This window comes from Balaenoptera physalus (genome assembly GCF_965194825.1).
Source record: "Balaenoptera physalus genome assembly, chromosome: 10".
Classification (NCBI taxonomy): domain Eukaryota; kingdom Metazoa; phylum Chordata; class Mammalia; order Artiodactyla; family Balaenopteridae; genus Balaenoptera; species Balaenoptera physalus.
The window spans coordinates 47,199,430-47,219,072 of record NC_138889.1 but is presented as its reverse complement, the minus strand read 5'-3'; the positions used below and the strand labels follow the sequence as shown (position 1 = coordinate 47,219,072).

The window sequence follows — 19,643 nt, the reverse complement described above, 5'->3', positions numbered from 1 at the left end:
AGCAAAGGTACATACACGACTAAAGGTACATACAATTCAAATGAGATTAGAACTGATAAAATCTCGATATTTTTTCTCTTGTTTGAGAATTTAAAGGAAATGGAAGCAAGCTTATGGCATAATGTTTTTTAGAACTACGTTTTAACCAACTGAGAGAAAGGAATATCAAGAAAATATTTTCTCAGTTACAGATAGTTGAAATGCAAACTCAAAATTTAAATTTTCCTGGGTTATACAAGCACATCATAAACTAAAAAATATTTCTTTTGAGGCTCCTATATTCTTATAGTCTCCGAACTCCACGCAATGAAAGTGATGACTAAATGATGCCTCAGGACTAGGATTAACATTTCTGTGAATATTAAAAATAACACATATTTCTCAATTGTAGAATGTTCCAGCTTTGTAGTAATACACCTTCAGTTTATCCAAATGCCAAACTGATCAGCTTTAGCATATATCAACATATATCAAAAGGTAGTCTTCACTATTTTATGAAGTTAGTTTAAACTCTATCTACCAAAATAACAGAGCAAAAAGTATAAGGAGGAATAGTTGGATATGTCTCTTCATCTCATGAGGATAGAAATCCCGGGAGAAAATGGTACACAAATAAGTGCAATATTTTTCACGATTAACTTTATCTCATATTTTTCTTCCTGTAATTTCACCTACCTTTCATTGGCACTTAATTTAGTTTTTCTATATAAAATGCTCTGACAATTCCATAAGAGACAATATAATACGACTCCTATAAAATCTTCAACATGTTTTGAAGAAATGCAAAAAAACTTAGAATTAGTAAAATCTTTTAGTCATGAAAGTAAACATGTTTAATGAGATAAATTATTGACTAGGGAACAAAACAATGTCAACAAGCAGAGTGTAACCTGAAGATATTATGTAGCTACTTAAATATTCTCGAAGTCTGTATATTTTGTACTGGTTGGACATAATACCTATGAGTGAATTTTTCAGTTTTCATCTTGGCATTTGTCATCATGTCCATAATGTGTACCACGATGTGATGGCAGAGGCTTATGTCTACCTATGAAAGTACAGTGAAGAACTGGGCAAGTACTTGAATATTCAAATACTACTCCTCTCCTCCAAATAATCTCAATATGCCCTTTAATAAATGAACATTAAAGAGTTTGGTTTCTTGGATGAATTGGGAGATTGGGATTGACATATATACACTAATGTATATAAAACAGATAACTAATAAGAACCTGCTGTATTAAAAAATAAAATAAAATTTAAAAAAAAATAATAAAAATAAAAGCAAATCACAGGTCCTGTGCACACTGAAGGGGAAGGGGATTATGCAAGGTTAAGGATATCAGGAGGTGGTGACCGTGGGGACTACCTTGGAATCTGTCCATCATAGACTTCCAGTACAATATTGAATAAAAAGTTCAAGGACAAAAAAACAAACAAACAAACAAGAGTTTGGTTTGTTTTTGAATGTAGCCTACAGCCAAAATATTACCATGGGATAGCAAAGATCTAGGGGGTGCAGTGAAAATACCTAAATTATATATTTTGTCAAGCAGATTCTAAATGACCAGGGAAAGCTTTTCTCTTAAAGAAGCAGTAAAGCAATTATGTAGAAAGTACTATATTCTATTCACATTCTTCAAAAACAAACAAAACAAACAAAAAAACCAAACCTTGTGGGATCTGTCCGGAGTGCTGAAAAGGTTTCCACTGGAGAAGGGTGGAGGCTGGGTTGTGCATTAACCTGATGAGTTCACAAAGCAGTATTTTCAAGTCCCAACCAAAGATCCTTTGAAACAGAAATTGACATCCATAAAGGACAAAAATAGTCACAACTGATTCTTAAATGTGTAACTGCATGGATATAAGAGAGAAATTAAAGGAGGAAATGTCCTGTGCTCCATGAAAGGAATGAGGAGCTCAAGGCACACCTAACAAGAGGTAGCATACCTGAACACTCCAAAATGCAAAAGGATGTCTAGAATGTTGTATAACTAAGAGGATTCTACAGAAAACCTAAGCTTCGCCCCACGGCAGCTAAGGTGGGGGGCTGCACATAGCACAAGGCAGTGCTTCCTTGGCTGCCTCAAAAGGCCAGCAGTTAGCATTAAGGATACAGATTAGCTCTAGATCACTCTCAAGGGACGTAGAACAATGAAACAGTATGTAGAGAATGAAGAAAGTGGGAGGAAGCCACTGCCTTCCCACTGACCTGTGTCAGTTTCTTAGCGGAAAGTAAAGTGTGGGAGAATCTACCTGCTTGGCCACTCAAGCTTTTTCGATTCAGCTGAGGCAGCACCAAGATAGTGCCTAAATAAGCACCAGCACTTGTTAACCTCTCCTCGATTTCCCTTTCCCACAGCGCCCGCTCCGGAGGGAAATGGGGGCAGTTGGAAATCCAGCACCAGTTCCAGAGCCCCCCAGGCAGATTCCTCACTTCCCTCTTCGAGGTCCCAAGTGCCAGGGTAGGCTCTGGTCACCCGGCTAGCTCGTGGGCCTGCCCCGGGTTCTTTCCCCAAGTCGCTGTAGCCGGGGCTCTCTCCTTGGCATGCCGCTCATGCTGCCTGCCACTCCGGGGTAACTAGCAGGCTTTGTGTCCGAAGGGAAAGCTACATCCACGGGAGAGGAAAGAGCGGGAGGGCGCAGACTGGGGTTCAGAAAGAAGCACGCTAGCCTGAGCGAAAGCGCTGTGCTTTCAGCACCACCCGCTGTCCCCCCTCTTCCTGCAGCAGGCGCCTGGTCACCGCGGCTAACCGATCTACTGGGAAGCGATTCTCCTTCCTCTTCCTCTCCACCTTCGCTTCTCTGAATTCTGAGCCCTCGGGTGGTTTGGAGGAGCCCAGTCTGAATTCTAAAAGCACGCACCTGGCCCTCAGGGAGCGGGAACTCGCCTCCGAAGGCATGCAGAATCCCCTTCTCAACCCTTGCGGCCATTCCCTCATTTACTCCATTGCTCTCGCCCTTTCTCCCCAACAGGTTTAACTGAAGCCATCCGCAAATGGAGCGGACTTCATCCTCGAGGTTCTGGCCACCCCCGCTGCTCCACCCTCGTCCCCCTCCCCCAAACCAAACTGTAAGCTCCCAGCAAGCTTATAGCTCATACATCCTTCCCGGGCCCGGGGACACTTGGGTAAACAGACACTTAGCAAGCTTACCCCCCTGTTGGCGGCGCAGCAGGCAGTGAGGCGCGGTCTAGCTAGCCCCCCATAAAGTTGGGCCGCGCGGATCAGCGGGGCAGAGCCGGCCTCTCCAGTGCCGGGCTCCCCCCCAATATGATCTTAAGCTCATCTCCTGCGCTCCGTGCGCGCAGAACAGCAGAGCTGAGGGCGGCGTGTGCAGCAATTCTCCCTGCTGCTGAGAAAGGGGAGAAGGGGGGAAGGGGAGAGCGCGGCGGAGGGAGGGGTGGTAGTTTGTATTTATAGAGAACAGTTCTCAGCGCAACTTTTTGGTGCCACCAAGTGGCACAGTGAGCTCCTTTAGGAACACAGACTTCGGGTCGAATCTGGATGGGCAAACCGGCTCCACGGCCAGATGCTCACATGGTGGGAGGGTTGGGGGACATCCCCTCGGACTTGAGTTTTCCCATGTGAACTTTCTCATCTCAATGGCTGGGATTCAGATCCTTAAATTCTAAGAAGGAGCTTGTATTGAGGGGGAATGTGTACCTGTGCCTCCTTCAGACAAGTGGCAGAGGTGTCAAGGACACTGGGCAGATGCCAGTAGTCTCCTAGGAGTCTAGGAACCCTTGTCTCAGGAAGAATATGTTTCCTTCTCTCCCCTAACCCTTCTGTCCAGATTACAGTCTTCTCAAATATCACTCTTAAGCCGTCCTGCCATCCTGAGTGCCCAACCTTTAAAGTACGATGCCATTCATTTTCCTTGTGTTGGAATCAATTCCAGATTCTTTACCAAACCCTCATTCAAAGACCATCACAGCCTGCCACCAAACCTCCTTCTTTAATTGCTACCTTTAAAAAAGCATGTGATGGGCTTCCCTGGTGGCGCAGTGGTTGGGAGTCTGCCTGCCAATGCAGGGGACACGGGTTCGAGCTCTGGTCTGGGAGGATCCCATATGCCGCGGAGCAACTAAGCCCGTGTGCCACAACTACTGAGCCTGCGCATCTGGAGCCTGTGCCCCGCAACAAGAGAGGCCCCCACAGTGAAAGGCCCGCACACCGCGATGAAGAGTGGCCCCCGCTTGCCGCAACTAGAGAAAAGCCCTCGCACAGAAACGAAGACCCAACACAGCCAAAAATAAATTAATTAATTAATTAAAAAAAAAAAAAAAAAAAAAGCATGTGACTTTAGACTCTGTGGATCCAAACCTCTCCAGACAGCACTCAGGACTCCAGGTTCTCCTGGCTACAAACTAGGTGTCTGACTGTCCTTCTCACCCATTTCTACAGACCTCTTAGCATGCATTACACCAACAGCAAAGCCAAGAGCTTACAAATGCCTTTGATACTTTGAGGGAAAATACGTTGAAGCTTCCTTTATCCAGATTTTCTGGGCGCTCTTCCTTCCTTGTATGCAGATCGTCAAACCCATAAAATCATAGACACTGCTACTGCATGGGACCTTAGTGACCCAAAACACAGAAGAGCCTCTACATTTTGCAGATGGAGAAACGGAGTACACAGAGGTAAAGGGACTTGTTCAAGGTCACACACTTTCCTAGAGACAGCCCAGAGACTACCCAGGTGATACTAAACGAACACATTTATGCCAAACCTGACTTCCAGGCTCCTGCTCCTTATACCACCTTACACAGCCCATTCAGTCATATTTAGCTCTCTTTTCTTCCCTCTCCCTCCATATCCCTCTCTCTGACCCCATCCTTTGCCAAAGTCCCATAAAGGAACCGAGGGTAAGGATATCTTCCTAGCCCCAATTGGAGTACATAAACTTGAGCTTAAAGGTGCAGAGTTGCAGGTGTACCCCCTTAAAATGGCCCCTGTTCTCAAAAACCTCTCCTGGGTAGTGTAGTCATGGAAGTGTCATTTTAGAAATGGAACACTGGCATTTACACCCAACCAGGTCCCTCTTTTTGTGTCTCTTTTCAGGGTGAAGCACCAGCAAATGCTCTTATTAGCCTCCCACCGACACCTAATGGCTTCAGAAATAGAGAAGCCCTCCTCCTTTGGTAAATGCACCCCTTTGTGCACATGTATCAGTATGCAAGAAAAGAGAGAGGAAGAGAGGTGTCCAAACGCTCCCTTTGGCTCAGAGCTCTATTTTTTCTCCTCTGAATTTTTTTTTTTTTTTTAGTTCATTTTCTATGGAAACGAGCCCACTTAAATTCCTCACTTATGCAAATACAAGCAAAATGATATTCATAAACCTCTCATTGGAGCGACGCCGCGGTAGCCTGGGCTCCCGACTAGAGATTCATGTCTGATTCACACAGCACACGTCCTTGTGGGGTGACTTTCCTAAACTTGCAAGACCTCGTAGCGTCCCTGGCTCCACCACTTCTCCACCTGCCCACCACCTGCCCTCCCGGGTCCCTTCGCCTAAGCTCCCGCCCCTTGCCTGACTGCTCTCCATCCCTGCGCTGGGGGAGGGGCTCCGGAGGGCTCCTACTGCCGCGGCGACCCAAGAGCCGAAAGAAAGAAAAACGCGCGGTGCTTACCAGGTGCGCGCCCGGAGCCTGGCGCTCCGAGCCAGACGCTCCTCGCGGGCTCCCCGCGCTCGCGGAGCGGCCTGGGCTGCAGCTGGGGCGCTAGTGGCGACGACGGAGGCAGCGGCGGCAGCAGGCGGAGCGGCTCCGTTCGCGGCCCGCGGCGTTGGCGCTCGCGCTCTCGCGCCAGCACGGGGAGCGCGTGCTGCGCTTAAGTAGACGCAGCTGGAAGCGCAGCGCCCGGCCGGCTCCTACTCCTGCAGCGCGCGGCGGGGGCGGGAGAGCGACCAGGCGCGCACACACTGGGTAACGAGGGTCTTGAAGGCTCGTAGTCTTCGGGTTCGGGCGAGGGTAGCCTCGGGCTCCCTCTGCAGCTCCTCGGCTTCCCTCCGGGAGCCGCGGAAGGAGAAGATCTGTGCGGGGAGGCGTGGGTAGCGTGTCAGTCATAGAGAAGCTGGAGGAGCAGGTAGATAATAAGCTTCTCTCTAACGATGGCACTTAAACCCCTGACAGTGATTGGGAGAAGGGGCGTCACTGCTGGAGGGTAGAGAAAACCAGGAAGTCAGGGAACCCCAAGATGATTCAGAGGTGTGAGTGGTTAGAAAGAACTGTCTCTTTAATGGCATTACTTATTAATAATGCCATTTTGCATTTGTCTCCATTTCTTACAAACGAGTCTTTCTACGTCTATTAAAATTTCTTCCTCCGTAGCAATTAAATATCTGTTTACTTCCTTAAATGACTTTGCTTCTCTTCCCCCACTTCCCCCCTAACTGACCAAGATTGTAAAAAAATGCTCAGGTTATCTTTAAATTCCGAAATCAGACTTCATTTCTGCCTCTGAAAAAAGAGATTGGTATAAATTAATCGCATGACTTAAAGAAAAGAAAGACATTGCACAATATAATTATTATTATTTCTCATTATATTTCCCTAGCCATGTGCTTGCAGCAGTTGGGTGAAAGGTTAAAAGAGCAGGACACTGAAGTCAGGAGGTTGGTTACAATGTATTCATTTCTAATGTAGGTTTCCCACAAGACCCTTGAAAGCAAGGCAAGTCGTTCTTTGATAGCTTCAGGATTCAACAAGAAAAAGACATGCATCTATCACACCTCGTTGATCTTTACAATGGCATCTTTCTTCTCCCCGTTTTCATGTGTACTCTGATGGTGGCGTTGTTCATTTTTGATATTCTTTGATTGCAATCCGCAAAGCAAGCTTTAGTACTTTGTAGAGGGGCCAGTAAAGCTCTGGTTGACCTTCCTGAATAAGAAAGATGAAAAAGATGGTATAGATGAGAAAATACAAAAATAGGAATATAAAGGGGAACTAATGACTAGATGATTCTGGAAATGTGATTAAGTCTGATGTGTAAAATGATTTGTTAGCCCAATTGACTGAGGCATTGGCGATAAAGACGATCATAGATTTGATCCTTGGGTGGACCACTTGGCTTTGAATGAGCGTGGAACACAATAAGTTCCCCATCTTTTTTCATCATTTGGAACTAGCTCAAAGCACACAAGTGAGTGGGCTGAGCCTATGTAAGAAGGGTTTCTCATGGTGGCTACTCAAGTCACTTAAATTCTTCAATTTCCTACACATATTTCCGGCCCGGCTGTCTCCCAGGGTTATGGAGAGGATGGGATGCAATAAGATATTTCAAAGCATGTCAGAAATGATAAAGCACTCCATAAATGTATTATATAGTTTATCAAGACATATCCATGTCCTATGCTCTAAAAGCTAGAATGCAAAGAATATTCCCCATGTTGAACAACAGTGATATTTTCAGGTGAGAAGGAAAACAATGTTATATAATCTTAAATTGTTCAGTGACATTTTACGATACAGCTTTATCTCATAATTGTAAAGTGCTGAATTAGGTAAAAATTAAAATTAAAAGACCATTGTTTTCAGTCCCAAAGCAAATTCTGATTATAAATTGCTCAAGGGTAAGACTTTTGCCTTAGGATGAGCTATTAGTAATCAAAATATTTTAATTCTTATGTAGAATAGTAAAAAAGAATGAAAAAGCTATTTATACTTATAATTAAGTTCAAAACTTGGAGTCTCCATTGATTCCTTTCTTTTTCTCACACGTGACCATCTGTCAGGAAATCCTGTTGGCTCTACCTTCAAAATATATCCAGAATCCTTCAACTTCTAACCACCCTCACAGATACCACGTTGAATCAAGCCACCATCATCTTTTATCTGGGTACAGCAGTAGCTTCCAAACTGGTCTTTCAGCTTCTTCACTTTTTCTCTACAGGCTAATATTCAACACAGCAGCCAGAGTGTTCTTTTTAAGAAGTTAGCTTAACTCAAAATCCTCCAGTAACTTTACATGTCTCTCAGAGTCAAAGCCCAAGTCTTTACCATTACTCTACAGAATGTGTCCCCACTCCAGTACCTTTCTGACCTCATTTCCTAGTTATCATTCTCTTTGCTCATTCTACTCCAGCCACCAGGACTCCCTTGCTATTTCTTAAAACAAGCCTGACATGCTCCAACATAGTGGTCTTTGCATTAGCTGTTTCTTCTGCATGAAACGCTCTTTCTCAAGTAATCATTGTGCTAACTCCTCTGCTTCAAATCTTTGCTAAAATCTTACCTTCCTAATGAAGCCTTCCCAGACTAGCATATTTAATACTGTAAACTATTTTCCCTTACAATCTCAGTGCTCCTGATCCCTTTTACCCAGCTCTATTTTCCCCCGTTATCTCTTAATACAGTCCAATGTACTATATAATGTACTCAGTGTTATTGTTTATTGTCTGTGTCTTCCCTTCCCTTCCATTAGAATGTAGACTCCTCAAGGAAGGAATCTTTGTTTGTTTGTTTGTTTGTTTGTTTGTTTGACTGATGAATTCCAAACACTCAGAAGATAATTCTAGCACCTAGAAGCCACTCAGTAAGTATGTTTAAATGAATATTTATGAAAATAGAGGTATACATGTTACATGCTGCCCTTCATTTTCCCAGCTGACATCACTGACAGTAAATCATGTTTGTAGGAGGTCTGCAATACTAAGTGACAGCACTTTTTTCCAACCTGGGCACACTTACCCACCTTTTGCATTCTGTTTTTGCATTTGTGCTTCCTTGACATAACCAGCTCATGTTCTAGACTCCAAAGGGGTTATTGTAATTCTAAAGGTCTTGCAACTATATGTTTATCTGCAGCCGCCAAATAACAGATTATAAGTGGCTTCCTAAAATAATTTATTTGAGGGAATTTTATTTTCATTCATTTAATGAATACTTATCAAGACTTTTTCTTTTCTTTTTCTTGCCAGTTACTATACAAGGGACTGTAATAGAATGATGAACCGAATAAGTAAATACTGTCTTAACTTTAGAAAACCTATAGTTATTAGGTATGTGCATATGAGCATTTATATGTTTATTGGTTTGTTCATGCCATTGATTAGGTATTTATTAAACTACTATGTGCCAGTCATAGCTAGATATTGGGGATACAATGATGATTGAAATAGAATTAGTCCCTGTCCTCATGGAGCTTAAAGTCAAGTTAGGAACACACAAACTAACTAAGTAATTTGTCTTGCAACTTGTGGGTGGAAGGCAATGAAGAATTGGACAAGGTAAGTTATAAAGAATAGTAGGGCATGACGAGGGGCCTGGGTATCTTGTTTGTATAGAACATTAAAAAAAAAAATTCTCTCTGAGGCCTTAATAACAGGCAAAGATCCATTAGAGGCAACTATGCAGAGAATGTTGTGTGTGTGCTTGTGTTTATGTGGGTTGGTGATGGGGAGGTATGGTTGACCAGAGCGAAGGAAGAAAGGAAGGGCGTTTACAGGCATAGGGATCGACAATTGGAACTTCTGAGGCAATACAACACTTGCCATGTTTTGAAAACTGAAAAGACATTGGTGTCAATGAAGTAGAGCTTGGACAATCTTCAGTATATCTCAGTTTGCTCAGCTGCAAATGGAGCTTGTTATTTTATCTGATTTTATTCAATACTTTTAATCTGCCTACTTTCTAAATGTGAAACAACTATATATAAAAGTCATTAGAAATATAAAATGAAAACCATGCAGAAAGAGGAGCTGACACCCAAGTGGTTTTGACTAATGTAGTATCTGTGATCTATGGAAAATATTTAGTGATGAGTTCACTAGCAAACAAAAAGAAAAGGGAAAATGTCTTAACTAATTATCATTATCTAATATAAGAAAAAGCGTCCATTATTAGAAAAAGAATTGTGTTGTTCTTGCTGTCTCTAAATGCTAATATTATTACATAGACCCTCACATAAATGACCCTTAAAAACTCAATCTTCAGTGAAGATTTTACAGCAAAAATAAAAACCTTTTTCCTGTTACATTATCTTATATAAAACTTCAATCTAAACTAAATAATTCCAGGCATAACATGGAAATTTAACTCTAAGAAGTTGTTACCCATAGGTCCAGTGTCACTTATGTCTCTATTCTCCAGGCAGGACAAATTTAGAATATCACCCTGGGAATTGTTTAGTTTGTCTTGATACTGGGTTAAAATACAATAATAAAAGAGCTTTTTTTCTCTCAATACTTGGGAAACTACAAGTACTTCAGTCAGTGTTTTCCAGGATAAAGCCCTTGTCCAACCAGGGCATACGCGTGGCAAGCACAGGTCCTCATTTTCACTCTGTGATCCTTGGCCATGCTTAACTGTCATTACAATAGGCAAAGTACTTCCCTGATAGCCCAGAATGAATAGCCAGATCCACTTAGATTCTGAGCCCCAACCCAAAGGGTGTATCATAGTGCCTACCGGATTTCGTGCCTACTGGATTTCAAGCCTAACAGATGGGCATTTGAAAACTAGTTCTGGCTCTTACTTGACTAGGGGACTTGGCCAATCTATTGAGTCTCAAAACCTAATTTCCTTACCTGAAAATGGGAAAATGGAAAGTATAATTTTAAAAATGCCTATTTCTCTTGGTTATATATAAAGTCACTTTGTCAACTAAAACAGTGTTATAGAGATCTCAGGTGAATCATGGTTTCTTTTTTCTCACATTCGCTCACAATCTGGCTCTGTTGTTCCCGTACAATACTATGTGGAGGCAAGAATTTTGATAATGGTGTTGGATTATTAGGATCATAAATAACAAAAGGAAATTCCTCTCAATTTTGTTTTCATATTGGCCAGAAATGTCTTATTTTCCTTCTCTAAAACATAAATAATAGTATCTATGTAGTGGGTTTGCTGCTAAGATAAGCAATAATGGATGTGAAGCAATTGTCTAGCCCCTGAAATGTGGTAAGTGTATGATATCTGGTGATGATAATGATGGGAACGAGGATTAGTTTATTTAAATTTCCAGCTATTTACATCAATACATTAGAATGGACAAGGCACTCGACATGTAGCTTGGGACTTGAGGTCTATTCTTTGAGACACTTGGGAATTTGAAAAACACCTTCCAGTCTACTAGAGTTCATCTCTTTGTTAATGCATATAAATTGCAGTGCAAAGTCTTGTGGTATTCTTAGTCAATACTTTTGGCAAAGGCAGTGATTTTTTTCATCTACAATTAAAAATAGATTAAACTTAATGGCAGCAACATTGTTTTGCATTTAAATGACCAAGTAAGGTTATACAGAGGATTTTATTCTTCAAAACAGAGCCTTGGAATCATTGCTTAATAGAATCCTTGGAAACTTCACACTGTATACATGAGACAATTATGCTCTCAATGGTATACATACAGCTGTTGCATCTATTCATATGTTTAATTATAAAGAATCTTAACCACCTGAAATCCAACACTATATCTAACATTCATTGTAGTGATTTAGGAGATTTCTGTTGTTTTCAATGTTTCATTTTCTTAGAAGTAGCTTATTGAGCTAAAGTAAATGATTTAAAGTTATATAGTAATCAGCGCAATGACAGAAACTTGATAATTGGTGTTTACTATGAAATTAAATTATGTTACTAAAAATTTGTTTAGTAATACTACAAAATTAAAATTATGTTACTAAATATTCATTTTTTACATTTCTTTAAGATTTAGCAGGGATGTTGAGCTGTGCTAGACACATGGATCCATCAAGGATCCTGACTGATGGACCAAGAGCACATGCTACAGTTGAAGTAATACAGCATTCACTTCTGTTCCTTAACCTAATTATCTGTAAAATGGGGAAAATCCTAGTTCCATAAGTTAATTGTGAAGACTAAATAAGTTATACTTGTAAAGCACAGAGCTTGGTACACAGTAAGCATATGAAACATTGTTAGTTATAATTATTGTAGATGAGAAGCAGTATACTACATAAGAGCATGCTCTCTGAAGCCAATCTACGTGGATTTGACTCTTGCTTGTGTTGCTTACCAGGTGTGTGTGAACCAATTAGTTAACCTTCTGTGCCTTAGTTTCCTTATTTATAAGTAAACAGAGGGCAATGGCAACTACTTCCTAAGGTCTTTGTTAGTATTAAAGGAGTTAACTACTGTTAAGTCTTTAGAGCAGTGCTTTGCACACAGTTATCATGCAATATTAGCTATTATTAGCATATAATAATTTAGTAAGTACTTTAGATCCAGTCATCATTCAACTGAAAAAGCTTCCTATAATTATATTGCAATTTGTAATCCAAGGAACTATGAAACACTGGGCTTTCTAAATTTTGTATTAGAATGGGTATCTTCAGGACACTCAGAAAGAATAGAAGGTCTTACTAATCCAATTTTTTTTTAACAAACTGCTGTGTACTCTCATTTCTACAATGCCCATGGGATAGAGTTCAAATTCTGAAGCACAGCACCTGGGTCTCCTCCTTGTTTGGCCCCATCCTCTTTTTTTAATCTCTTCATAACTGGCTTGCCATTCCCTAGCACAGTATGTATTTTTATCATGACTTGGTAAAAAATATTTTTGAAAGGCTCTTATTTTTATCCTACTCTTTTCCTAATGAATGCATACCAATGCTTCAAAATCAGCTCCAATGAAACACTGCCCGATCCTCTTGAAGGACTACGCACCATTTCTTTGTGCTACCATACAGCTTTGCTTTAAAGCCCTAGCATAACATGTATAATATTAAATCATAATTACTCATTTAGGTCCCCACCTTCTCTGATAAAATGCAAACATTTTAGGGGTAGGCACCATATTTTAAACATTCCCTATACCTAGAATTGTGCCTAGCATGCAGTGGTTACCAGACATATAGTTAATGAATAAATTAATGAATACATTCTATCAATCAATCCAGATTCTCATAAGCTAGATTCTAAAGTAAGTTAAAATGAGTTCAGATCTGTAGACTTTCTAGTTTAGGGGTTCTGAACTTTGGATAAACATTAGAATCATCTATAGCTTTTAAAATTCACTGATTTAATTGGTATCAGGTGGAGAGCCAGGGAATTAGATGTTTAGAGAGCTTCACAGATGATTCTAATGGGCAGCTAATATTCAGAACAACTGCCAGTCTAGTTAAACCCTTTGTGTTTATTTTAAACTAACTTGGCATAAATTATATCAAATAAGTGTGTAGGTGCCAAGTTATTAAGCAAAGCATAATTTGACCACAAGAAAATAAAATGACTTTTATGAGATCAATGCCCTTTTAGCTTCTTTGGAGTATTGGAATCTTTTAAAATGAACTCCCACATTTCACATTTATAAACACTTTAAAGGCATACTTTAATCAGAAACACACATATCATCTCCAAATATTCTTCGTATCAATAGTGGGAAGTAGATGGTAAAACCCAGAGAGGTGAAGTAGTTTTGCCCTATCACACAAGTTTAAAATAGCAACTCTAAAAAGTAAAATAACATTCTGAAACCCAAAACATGCTATTTCCATTATGCTGCCTTTTATCCCTGTAAACACCCCTACCTTTTGACACATAAATTGTATAAATTTTAAATATTGACATACTAGGTTCATGTATTCTAGAATAAAATAGGTTTAGTATAAAATCTCAACTAAATAGGTATCATTTCATTTCTGGGAAAGTGAAAGAAAACAAAGTCATTAACAATACATTTTATGGGGCTTCCCTGGTGGTGCAGTGGTTGAGAATCTGCCTGCTAATGCAGGGGACACGGGTTCGAGCCCTGGTCTGGGAAGATCCCACATGCCGCAGAGCAACTAGGCCTGTGAGCCACCACTACTGAGCCTGCGCATCTGGAGCCTGTGCTCCGCAACGAGAGAGGCCGCGATAGTGAGAGGCCCGCACACCGTGATGAAGAGTGGCCCCGCTTGCCGCAACTAGAGGAAGCCCTCGCACAGAAACGAAGACCCAACACAGCCAAAAAATAAATAAATAAATAATAATTAAAGATGTTAATAATTAAAAAAAAAAAATACATTTTATGAAAATATGTTCAGGAATAACAGTGTTCAAAATATTGCAGGATCATTGAGTCAATGTCCTAAGTAAAAACAAAAAAATGAAGAAAAATATTTTATTGTCCAGCAACTTGAAATAAAGTAGGTTTTATTTATTTTTTTGCATTTTATTTTCAACTTCTTAAAATTATACGTGTGTGTGTCTGTGTGTGTGTGTGTGTGTGTGTGTGTGTGTGTATTTTGATGTATCTGTAGACTTCTTAAGCAAATATCAACTGAGCAGCTGTTACATATCAGTTCTTGCACTAAGTACAGAGGTTACAAAGTGCAATAACCTCAACCTTCTGAGAGTCTAGTTACATTTATATTGTACATGTATGTAAATTGTATTTTGATTGTTTTACTTGAGATTGTTTTCTAAACAATTTCCTGTATTTATAAATATGCTAACTGATGATTATTTTTCACTACATATTATTATTTATTTGTATGTAATTATATAAGAAGATCCTCAAAAAAAAAATGTTCAACATTTAAAAAAAATTTACGAGTTCACTCTGAGCTAGCTAGAATATTCACTAGGTCAGAATATTTAAGTGATATATTTTCCAAGTATTGCTCTCATTTTAGATTTTAATATGTTGTACTATTTTCCACAGTTTTCTCTCATCTTCTTTCTTTTCACGTGTCCTACCATAGGTCATTAATCAAAAAATGAAGAAGAGGAAGAAGAAAAGAAGAAACAGATAGAGGAGGAGGCGAAAGAACAGAAAAAAGAATGAATGAAGAAAGAAAGAAAGAAAGAAAAAAAGAAAGAAAGAGAAAGAAAGAAAGAAAAAAAGAAAAGAAAGAAAGAAAGGAAGAAGAGGAGGGAGGAAGGGAGGAAGAGTGATATAGGGGAAGAAGAAAAAAGGGAGGGAGAAAGAGAGAGGGAAGGAGAAATAAAAAGAGAAAGAAAATAGCAGAGTAGAATTTCACACACACACACAAAAATCAAATTCCAAGACTGTGTAATCTAAAATAAATCACACAGTTTATGAAGAAGTTATCCTCAAATGAGGGTTAAAATCTATGTCAGCATTCCAAATTTAAGACTCAGAGTCTCAGCTCAAGACCTCTCTTCTGATCTCTTGATGTTCCATGGACTCATGTCTGGTTTCCATGGTGACTATTTTCATAGTCTTTTAAACAATAAGAAAAATCTATCTTCTCTCATCACTTATTTTCAGAATCTTAGAATTAAAATCTTTCTTCCCTTCTTGGCATCCCAAAGAAGATTGTCTTTAACTTAAATGCCCTTAACTTAGGCAATACATTATCATCTCATTAAAAAAAAAAGTGTGAGAAAGTGAAGTAAACAAGAGCTAAGGAGTTCTACAAGTTAAATTTTTAGTTAAATAGACAGTAGACAGAGTAGAGTAGCCTTGTGTTTCTTTCTCTCATGAAATGCATTTAAGCTTAGATGTCCTTCTTCCACAGAAACATAGGAACTACAGTAAAGAGCCAGTGAGGAAACAGAACTATATTGAGGGCATAAGCTGTGCTTCAGGAGGATAAAGTTAATAACCTATAATCAACTTTTTAATTTAAAACATTCTGAATATGGCTCTCCTGCATCAAATAATATGCAAAATACAATTAAGAAAGTTCCCTAGAAACTTTGGTATTTTCTACTATAAACATGTTCTATCTAAATTTAAGATGTCAATTTTTTTGGATTCATAATAGTTCAATATTTTAATCCGATTATTTTTTTATTTAATAATTTTGTATATTTTATTATAAAGAATCAATTACCAATTGAAAACTGGTAAATAATACATTGAATTTAGATGTGAATAATAGGAAAAACTAAAGGCTTTCTTATGTAACCTTGGTATCCCCAACTCACTCATATCACTCGACCACTTTCCTGCTCTGAAGTACTTAGTGGACCTCCTATTTTGTTCCCAAAGTTCCACAAATTTTTATAATCACAGAATTCCACAATATAGGTATTCACTGTTTATTGTTTGGATCATCTGATGTTATTTCTATGAACATATGGCTAATTTTATTTCTATGAATGCTCATTTTCTTCTCACTGTTATGCCACCATGTTTGGTTAGGGCTTTGCTTAGGTTAGGACTGGCACATTTTAGCAGCTTAACAAATCTTTACTGAAATGAATACATGTATTGATTTTCATTGACTTTGATAAATGATGATTCATGAAGAAACTGAAATTAATACCTATTAATACTATGGTTAAAAAACAGACCCTGGGGTTTCCCTGGTGGCGCAGTGGTTGAGAGTCTGCCTGCCAATGCAGGGGACACGGGTTTGAGCCCTGGTCTGGGAAGATCCCACATGCCGCAGAGCAACTAGGCCTGTGAGCCATAACTACAGAGCCTGCGCGTCTGGAGCTTGTGCTCCGCAACAAGAGAGGCCGCGACAGTGAGAGGCCTGCACACCGCGATGAAGAGTGGCCCCCACTCACCGCAACTAGAGAAAGCCCTCGCACAGAAACGAAGACCCAACACAGCCAAAAAAATAAATTAATTAATTAATTTAAAAAAACCCCAAAAAACAAACAAAACAGACCCTGTAATATGAAATCTATAGCTATGTGAAAGAAAATTTTGGCACAGTGTTTTTTCGGTGAATGGACTTAAACCCAATGTGTGATACATCTTGAATTGTTTAACAGGCCCGGAACATTAGTTTTTCTACAGGCTACTTTATGGTGCACTAAGCCCAGTGTTCTAAAAGCCAATGTATGTGAAAGCCTATCTGTCTGCCTGTAAAGACTTGTTCCCATGTTTTATATACTTATATGTCCCAGAATACAGTATTCGATAATAGGATTCATGTAATTTATAAAATTCCCATTGCTACTGATTAAATCATGTTCTTTATTATTAAATAATATTTAAAAACAGAATTATAGGCTCTTCAGATTTTAAGACATTTTTAAAGTAGAGTTGCTAAACAAAATACAGGAAGCTGAGTTAAATTTGAATTTCAGATTAATAAATCATTTTTTTCATCTAAGTATGCCCCAAATATTTCATGGGACACACGCTACATTTTTTTTCTGAAATTCAAATTTAATCAGATGTTCTATATTTTTATTTAATAAATCTGGCAATTTTAATTTTAAGCCATATATTCAAACTACCCTTTGTTCTGGGAATCTCACAGTCTAGTAGGCAACATGAGGGAGAAAACAGAGACAATATGGTCAGGTGAGTGCCAGGATAGAACTATGTAAAGCTGCTACCCAAAGGCATCCAGGAGAACATATTTAAGATGTTGTGATCAAATGTCAGAAAGCGACTGTTACACATAATTTCTTATACTAAAAGTCAAATACATAAAACTGGGAAGCAAGAGCAGTATCACAAAAGAGGATCATGACAAAATCCTTTCAGGGGTTTTGAAACAGCCCATTCTCTTCCTTAAAGTGCCTCATGGACCTTTGGTTCATGATATCAAAGTAATCCTGCAGAAATTACTAACATTGGATATCAAAGAGGCACCACCAAATAGCAACACCTAGACTAATACAACATAGCCATTGAGGAGTTTTTTAAAATGCATGAAAGCATCAGTTATGAAGCCTCTGGCACTTTCTATGAAAATTTGGAAACAATTTTGATGAAAGTTGCTTTAATAATATCTGAGTGCTTGAGAAGAGCAACCAGGCTTTATTCCTCTCAATGTTTCTAACATAGTACAGTGCCTTACACTGAGCAATAAAAACATATTTTTAGAATAAATTAATGAATACCTCTTCTAGTTATTCTGCTTATCCTCTCTGCTTTGTCTCTTTCTTGGTTCCTTTCTTACGCTAACTGGGATTCTCAGCCAAGATGCAAACTCATGGATACTATGGAAAATGACCACACTGTAGATCTTGCTTCAAGGAGTAAATACAACTAGACTCTCTGTCCACAATGACCAAAGAAGGGTGGCAAAGCTGTACTGGATTTGGGTGTGCATCACCATCTATAGGAAGCAGTCTGATATATACACAAGGACGTGGTAGTGGCTGATGATCCTTGAAGTCAGGTAGATGGACACATTTTAGTTCCAGTTGATCTGCTGGGGCTCTAAGAGAATTAAACATCCTGTATGCCTCCAGTGGAAATTGTCAGACCAAGGTCATGCAATTTTCATTGTAAGACAACTGTGCTGAGGTTCATAAGATTCAACCCTAGGAAGAAACTTCAGTGTGGATACTATATGGTTAATACGACAGAAAGGGGGAGGGAAAGAGTGCCATCCAGGGGTACTGGACACTGGGACAGATTTATTCCAGGATGAATTAAGAGGCCCCCAAAGAATCAAATGATTAATGTACACACTCATATAATACTCAAAATAAAACAAATAACTATCTGTTAAAACAGGGCAAAATGTCCTACATCGTTCTTATTTATCCCCATGATGTCTGCCTCAATATTTATTTTCAAATAGCAAGTATAAAATATAAAATCATTTTATACTACAAAGCTACAGTAATCAAAACAGCGTGGTATTGGCATAAAAACAGACATATAGATCAATGGAACAGAATAGAGAGCCCAGAAATAAACACACACACCTACAGTCAATTAATCTTCGACAAAGGAGGCAAGAATATACAATGGAGAAAAGACAGTCTCTTCAGCAAGCAGTACTGGGAAAGCTAGACAGCTGCATGTAAATCAATGAAGTTAGAACACACACTCATACCATACACAAAAATAAACTCAAAATGGCTTAAAGAGTACCACACTAAGTGAAGTAAGTCAGACAGAGAAAGACAAATATTATATGATATCCTTTACATGTAGAATCTAAAAAATAGTACAAATGAATTTATATACAAAGCAGAAACAGACTCACAGACATAGAAGACAAACTTATGGTTACCAAAGGGAAGGGCAGGGGAGGGATAAATTAGGAGCATGGGATTAACAGATACACACTACCATATATAAATCAGATAAACAAGGCTTTACTGTATAGCACAGGTAACTATATTAAATATATTGTAATAATCTATAATGGAAATGAATATAAAAATTTATATATGTATATATCCGAATCACTTTGCTGTACACCTGAAACTAACACAATATTGAAAATCAAATATACTTCAATGACATAAATAAATAAAATATAAAATTTACTTTCTTTTAATTTTTATGTGAAATGGGAATCTTTCATTATATTTTCTTAATGTACTTTGTTTTAAACTAATTGATTATTGTAAATTAACTTTCAGCTTAATACATTCTCTTATCCTTTGTAAATACCTTTATTTGACTTTAAAAAATTCTGGAAAAATTATTTGTTTTTATAGTAAACAATTATATGATCTATAGAGAATAAGAGTTTTATATCCTTTCTAATTTGTATGACTTTTTCTTTCCTTTGTCCAACTGCATTGTCCAATAACTCACAAATGATGCTACAAAATAGTGGCAGTAAAGGGTAGTCTTATTTTGTTCCTGGTTTTAATGAGAAAACTGTTTTCTAATAAACATGGTACATCTCTACCTATTGCTACTTTATCAGAAACAGATGCTTAATTCTGATAATTTTTATAACATTTTTGGAGATTATTTGTGATTTGTCACTCTTGGTAAAATTAGGTAACAGGTTACCCAACAATAAAACATTCTTTCCTTCTGGACCAGGTTTCATTTGGTAATGGTTTATTA

The 19,643-nt window shown here is 38.8% G+C and overlaps 1 protein-coding gene and 1 long non-coding RNA gene across 3 annotated transcripts in view; one reads left to right on the top strand and one right to left on the bottom strand.

Annotated features, from left to right (window-relative positions):
- The window catches only part of GRM5 (glutamate metabotropic receptor 5), a 543,363-nt gene extending 537,735 nt beyond the window's left edge, over nt 1-5,628 (bottom strand). Inside the window, exon 1 of one of the 2 annotated variants that reach the window (XM_082410113.1) lies at nt 3,156-5,628. The gene's annotated coding sequence lies outside the window, so the exon portion shown is untranslated. The other variant, XM_082410114.1, reaches the window with a different exon arrangement.
- A 5,403-nt stretch (nt 5,629-11,031) lies between these two features.
- Nucleotides 11,032-17,478, top strand: LOC309636785. The gene is made up of 2 exons (XR_014250228.1): nt 11,032-11,740; nt 14,650-17,478. It is a non-coding gene; the product is annotated as an uncharacterized lncRNA (long non-coding RNA).
- Nucleotides 17,479-19,643: the final 2,165 nt, after the last annotated feature.